Source organism: Schistocerca serialis, chromosome 3, assembly GCF_023864345.2.
Source record: "Schistocerca serialis cubense isolate TAMUIC-IGC-003099 chromosome 3, iqSchSeri2.2, whole genome shotgun sequence".
Taxonomy (NCBI): domain Eukaryota; kingdom Metazoa; phylum Arthropoda; class Insecta; order Orthoptera; family Acrididae; genus Schistocerca; species Schistocerca serialis.
In genome coordinates, this window is record NC_064640.1 from 863,306,690 (window position 1) to 863,313,992 (window position 7,303).

The 7,303-nt window shown below is 46.1% G+C and overlaps 1 non-coding gene across 1 annotated transcript; it reads left to right on the forward strand.

Annotated features, from left to right (window-relative positions):
- The first annotated feature begins 333 nt into the window (after positions 1-333).
- Positions 334-408, forward strand: Trnaw-cca (transfer RNA tryptophan (anticodon CCA)). The gene has a single exon. It is a non-coding gene; the product is annotated as a tRNA-Trp (tRNA).
- Positions 409-7,303: the final 6,895 nt, after the last annotated feature.

Sequence of the window (7,303 nt, forward strand, 5' to 3'; positions counted from 1 at the left end):
CTGAATGAGATTTTCACTCTGCAGCGGAGTGTGCGCTGATATGAAACTTCCTGTCAGATTAAAACTGTGTGCCGGACCGAGACTCGAACTCGGTACCATTGCCTTTCGCGGGCAAGTGCTCTACCAACTGAGCTACCCAAGCACGACTCACGCCCCGTCCTCACAGCTTTACTACTGCCAGTACCTCGTCTCCTACCTTCCAAACTTAACAGAAGCTCTCTTGCGAACCTGCAGAACTAGCACTCCTGAAAGAAAGGAGAGCTTCTGTTAAGTTTGGAAGGTAGGAGACGAGGTACTGGCAGAAGTAAAGCTGTGAGGACGGGGCGTGAGTCGTGCTTGGGTAGCTCAGTTGGTAGAGCACTTGCCCGCCAAAGGCAAAGGTCCCGAGTTCGAGTCTCGGTCCGGCACACAGTTTTAATCTGACAGGAAGTTTCGACCTCGAGTACTGTTTCGATCGGATAGTCATTGAACAGTCGTCACAAAACATTATCACCCACACGTTAATATCATCAGAGACAACGGTATCGTCAGGAGTGCCCCAGGGAAGTGTGATAGGACCGCTGATTTTCTCCATATACGTAAATGATTTGGCGGACAGAGTGGTCAGCAATCTGTGGTTGTTTGCTGACGATGCCGTGGAGTACGGTAAGGTGTCGAAGTTGAGTGACTGTAGGAAGATACAAGACGACTTAGCAAACTTTCCAGTTGGTGTGATGAATGGCAGCTAGCCCTAGATGTGGAAAAATGTAAGTTAATACGGATGAGTAGGAAGATCAAATCTGTAGTGTACGGATACAATAATACTAGTGTCCTTCTTGGCACTGACAAATCGTTTAAATACGCGGGCGTAACGATGCAAAGCGATATGAGGTGGAATAAGCATATGAGAACTCTGGGAATTCGAATGGTCAACTTCGGTTTATTGGGAGAATTTAGGGGAAGCAGAAAGGGAAAGGGGAACAGCGCAAAGTCGAACACAGCCTGCGCATCTGGGTCTGTAGAGCCTAACATTTCCAGCGGGCAGGCGTATCGCCGCCACGAGTTTCACATACCTTGATTCCTTGCGACACAGAGGAGAGATTTAGTTTGAACTCAAGACTTTGACTTACATACCGTTCGACACTATGTCATGTCTTGTAGGCCAAATTCCGATGACGGACATTCTCTTTCAGCACCAGGGTTCGAGCCTGCAACTTCTGGTTCGAGACACATCGGAATAGCGTGCGTTAATGACTTCGAGTACCGTAGAGAGACAGCATATTAGACGCTGGTGCGACCTATTCTTGAGCGCTGCTCGAGTGTTTGTGATCCGTACCAGGTAGGATTGAAAGAGGACATCGAAGCAATTCAGAGGCGGGCTGCTAGATATGTTACCGGTGGGTACTAAAAGAAATCCGATTAATTTTGGGTATACGATAAATCGCACAAATCTAAGGGCTGTCAATTCGACTAAATACCTATGAATTACAATTACGAGCAACTCAAATTAGAAAGACCACATAGATAATATTGTGGGGAAGGCGAAACAAAGACTGCGCTTTGTTGGCAGTACACTTAGAGGATGCGACAAACCCACTAAAGAGACAGCCTACATTACACTTGTCCGTCCTCTGTTGGAATATTGCTGCGCGGTATAGGATCCTTACCAGGTAGGATTGACGCAGGACATTGAAAAAGAGCAAAGAAGGGCAGCTCGTCTCGTGTTATCGCACAACAGTGACAGTGACAATATACGCGAGTTGGGTTGGCAATCACTGAAACAAGGCGGTTTTCTTTGCGGCGAGATCTATTTACGAAATTTCAATCACCAACTTTCTCTTCCGAATGCGAAAATATTTTGTTGACACCCACCTACGTAGGGAGAAATAATCATCATAATAAAATAAGAGGAATCAGAGCTCAGACAGAAAGATTTAGGTGTTCCTTTTTCCCACGCGCCATTCGAGAGTGGAATGGTAGAGAAGTAGTATGAAAATGGTTCGATGAACCCGCTGCCAGGCTCTTAAATGTGAATTGCAGAGTAATCATGTAGATGGAGATGTAGATGTACGTTCGAACAAGACGTAAGTGTTACAGAGATGCTTCGGGAACAAACGGGAATCCCTGGAGGGAAGGCGACATTCTTTTCAAGAAACACTATTGAGAAAATTTAGAGAACCGGCATTTGAGACTGACTACCGAACGATTCTTCTGTCGTCAACATACATCGCGCGTAAGAACCACGAAGATAAGATACGAGAAATTAGGGCTCATACGGAAGCATATACACTATTGGCCATTAAAATTGCTACACCATGAAGATGACGTTCTACAGACACGGAATTTAACCGACATGAAGACGGTGCTGTGATATGCAAATGATTAGCTTTTCAGAGCATTCACACAAGGTTGGCGCCGGTGGTGACACCTATAACGTGCTGACATGAGGAAAGTTTCCAACCGATTCCTCATACACAAACAGCAGTTGACCGGCGTTGCCTGGTGAAACGTTGTTGTGACGCCTCGTGTAAGGAGGAGAAATGCGTACCATCACATTTCCGACTTGGATAAAGGTCGGATTGTAGCCTATCGCGATTGCGGTTTATCGTATCACAACATCGCTGCTCGCGTTGGTCGAGATCCAATGACTGTTAGTAGAATATGGAATCGGTGGATTCAGGAGGGTAATACGGAACGCCGTGCTGCATCCCAGCGGCCTCGTATCACTAGCAGTCGAGATGACAGGCATCTTATCCGCATGGCTGTAACGGATCGTGCAGCCACTTCTCGATCCCTGAGTCAACAGATGGGGACGTTTGCAAGACAACAGCCATCTGCACGAACAGTTCGACAACGGTTGCAGCAGCATGGACTATCAGCTCGGAGACCATGGCTGCGGTTACCCTCGACGCTGCATCACAGACAGGAGCGCCTGCGATGGTGTACTGAACGACGAACCTGGCTGCACCAATGGCAAAACGTCATGTTTTCGGATGAATGCAGGTTCTGTTTACAGGATCATGATGGTCGCATCCGTGTTTGGCGACATCGCGGTGAACGCACATTGGAAGCGTGTATTCGTCGTCGCCATACTGGCGTATCACCCGGCGTGATGGTATGGGGTGCCATTAGTTACACGTCTCGATCAGCTCTTGTTCGCATTGACGGCACTTTGAACAGTGGATGTTACATTTCAGATGTGTTACGACCCGTGGCTCTACCCTTCATTCGATCCCTGTGAAACCCTACATTTCAGCAGGATAATGCACGACTGCGTGTTCCATGTCCTCTATAGGCCTTTCTGGATACAGAAAATGTTGGACTGCTGCCCTGGCCAGAACATTCTCCAGATCTCTCACCAATTGAAAACGTCTGGTCAATGGTGGCCGAGCAACTGGCTCGTCACAATACGCCAGTCACTACTCTTGATGAACTGTGGTATCGTGTTGAAGCTGCATGGACAGCTGTACCTGTACACGCCATCCAAGCTCTGTTTGACTCAATGCCCAGGCGTATCAAGGCCGTTATTACGGCCAGAGGTGGTTGTTCTGGGTACTGATTTCCCAGGATCTATGCACCCAAATTGCGTGAAAATGTAATCACATTTCAATTCTAGTATAATATATTTGTCCAATGAATACCCGTTTATCATCTGCATTTCTTCTTGGTTTAGCAATTTTAATGGTCAGTAGCGTAGATAGTCGTTTTTCCCTCGCTCTATTTTCGAGTGGAACAGGAAAGGAAATGACAAGTAGTGGTATAGGGTACTCCTCCGTTTGCGGAGTATTTATTTAGATGAAGAGGTAGATGTAGATGATGGGATGATTCTTCTTGAGGTGACCCTTTCGGTAACGAACTCGCGCGCATCTCTCGTCAGATATGATCATTTCCTCTTTGATACCTGACGGGAAGATCCCTGTGGTGGCGCTAACGAGAGCCAGAACGAACACGGGCACGCGGAGAAACCGTGTCGGTGCCGGCAGCTGGCAGTGCGAGCGTGCTGGCTGCGATAGCGAGCCGGGGTGAGCGTCCTCCGCTTGCCTTTTTGCCGTTGCCCGCTGCCCGTTCCTCGCGGCTCCGTTAGAAACCGGCGCAGCAACAGCGACAGTCTGCACAGCTCGCTTCCACGCTGCTGAGCCGCATCTTCACGTGGCTCGAGAAAGCGACATCTCCCTGCGCACGTAATTTCTTCAGGGCAGTACGTTCAGGCGGTTGTCGAACTAGAGGTAACAACTGTCTCGGAAACTGTTTCCCAAATCCAAAACTAATAGGTACGCTCTTGCAGGTCCTGTGTTGAGAACTACGATGCAATACGGTATTGCAGAGCGTTGTTATTCTGAACTACGATGCAGTATTCCTTTGAACTACGATGCTGTATTCCTTTGGACAAACACGTTGGTCCAACGGAGCACGCACTGCGGCGGGTACAGCCGTTATGAAATACATTCAATGCATTCGCAATTGCGTATATGGACAACCATCAGCTGCAGAATGGAAACCGGATTTTCCTCTTATCGCGAGCAGTCGCCTTATCCTTAGGCTATCCGAGCACGACTCACGACCAGCCCCAATCTTTCATATGTCGTCAACCATGTGTCTACAACCTGTACTCTGCACTCGTAATCCATTATGTATATTCTCGTACAAGGGGAGACACTTTTCTTGAAAGTCGCTCGCCCGGTGTCGTCAAATAAATATGATATTGCAGTGATTCTGAATTACAGTGTAATGTTCCTTTCGACATGCGTGTATTTTTAAATTTTCAGTTAAAATTCGATTAAAATGTTTACCCTCTACGGGAATATACGTAATGAATGTACGTGCGCAGGTTGTAGACACATGGTTGACGACATATGGAAGTTTCGGTCTGGCGGGGGAGCGCGGTTCAAATGGCTCTGAGCACTATGGGACTTAATATTGAGGTCATCAGTCCCTAGACATAGAACTACTTAAACCTAACAAACCTAAGGACATCACACACATCCATGCCCGATGCAGGATTCCAACCTGCGACAGTAGCAGCAGCGGGGTTCCGGACTGAAGCGCCTAGAACCGCTCGGCCACAGCTGGGGAGCGTGTTCGGATTGCTTAATAGTAAGGTGACAGCTCGCGATAAGCGGAAAATCCGGGTTCGAGTTCGACACAAATTTTCATTTTCGTCATAACATTAAACAGTTGATGGTTGTCCATATTCACAACTGCAAATACATTTCATATATACAAAAACAGTAGCTATACCTGCTAATGTAGCAACGCCTGTGTTATATAGCGCGTTTAAGAAAAATATCACATATTCCTAGGAAGTAGTATTAGTCGAAACCAGAAGCAAAGTTTCTATAATTATGTATTGTTGTTGTTGTTGTTGTGGTCTTCAGTCCAAAGTCTGGTTTAATGCAGCTCTCCATGCTACTCTATCCTGTGCAAGCCTTTTCATCTCCAAGTAACTACTGCAACGTACATCCTTCTAAATTTGCTTCGTGTATTCATCTCTTGGTCTCCCTCTACGATTTTTACCCTCCACTCCTCCCTCCAATACTAAATTGGTAAGCCCTCGATACCTCTGAACATGTCCTACCAACCGATTCCTTCCTCTAGTCAAGTTGTGCCACAAATTCCTCTTCCCCTGATTCTATTCAGTACCTCCTCATTAGTACGTGATCTACCCACCTAATCTTCAGCATTCTTCTGTAGCACCACATTTCAAAAGCTTCTATTCTCTTCTTGTCTAAACTGTTAATCGTCCACGTTACACTTCCATACATGGCTACACCCCATTCAAATATTTTCAGAAAAGGCTTCCTGACACTTAAATCTATACTCGATGTTAGCAAATTTTTCTTCTTCAGAAACGCTTTCCTTGCCTAAAGGTTTTTGTTTCTTCTCCCCGGATTTTAATTCCTACTCCATTTTTTTTTCTTTTACTGCTTGCTCAGTATACAGTTTGGATAACATCGGGGATAGGCTGTGGTGTTACCGCCAGACACCACACTTGCTAGGTGGTAGCCTTTAAATCGGCCGCGGTCCGTTAGTATACGTCGGACCCGCGTGTCGCCACTATCAGTGATTACAGACCGAGCGCCGCCACACGGCAGGTCTAGAGAGACTTCCTAGCACTCGCCCCAGTTGTACAACCGACTTTGCTAGCGATGGTTCACTGACAAAATTCGCTCTCATTTGCCGAGACGATAGTTAGGATAGCCTTCAGCTACGTCATTTGCTACGACCTAGCAAGGCGCCATTACCAGTAACTATTGATACTGTGAATCATGTACCGTCAAGAGCGACGTTCACCATTAATGGATTAAAGTTAAGTATTCCACCAGATACGTCCGTTTTTTCTAAATTCTAATTTCCTTGTCCTGTTCCAGACCTCACGTCAGCCCGCGTGAGCTAAAACGCGTGCCTTTCGGCTTCCTCTAGTAACACGGTGTTGGCTCTCCTGCCAACCACAACATAGGCTACAACCCTGTTTCACTTCCTTCCCAACCGCTGATTCCCTTGCGCGCCCTTCGACTCTTATAATTGCCATCTGGTTTCTGTACAAATTGTAAATAGCCTTTCACTCCCTGTATTTGACTCCTGCCACCTTCAGAATTTTAAAAGGAGTATGCCAGTCAACATTCTCACAAGCTTTCTCTAAGTCTACAAATGCTGTAAATGAAGGTTCATCTTTCTTTAACCTGTCTTCTAAGATAAGTCGTAGGGTCAATATTAATTTGCGTGTTTCACTTTTTCCATTCATCTGCAAAGAATTGGTGTTAGTGTTTTGTAACCGTGAGTTATTAAACTGACATTTTGGTAACTGTCACACCTGTCAGCATCTGCTTTCTTTGGAATTGGAACTGTTACATTCTTCTTGAAGTCTGAGGGTATTTCGCCTGTCTCATACATCCTGCTCACCATATGGAAAAGTTTTGTGGTGGCTGGCTCTCCCAGGGCTATCAGTTGTTATAACGGAATGTTGACAACTCTCGGGGCCTTGTTTCGACTTAGGTCTTTTAGTGCTCTGTCAAACTCTTCACGAAGTATCATATCTACCTTCTCATCTCCATCTATGTCCTCCTCCATTTCCATAATGTTGCCCTGAAGTACATCTCCCTTGTATAGACCCTCTACATGCTCCTTCCACCTTTCCTCTTTCCCTTCTTTACTTAGGACTTCATACAAGTGATTCTCTTTTTCTCGAAAGGTCTCTTTAATTTTCCTGTAGGCAATATCTATCTTACCTCATGTGATATATCTGCCTCTACATCCTTACATTTGTCCTCTAGCCATCCCTGTTTAGCCTTTTTGCACTTCCTGTCGATCTCATTTTTGAGACGTT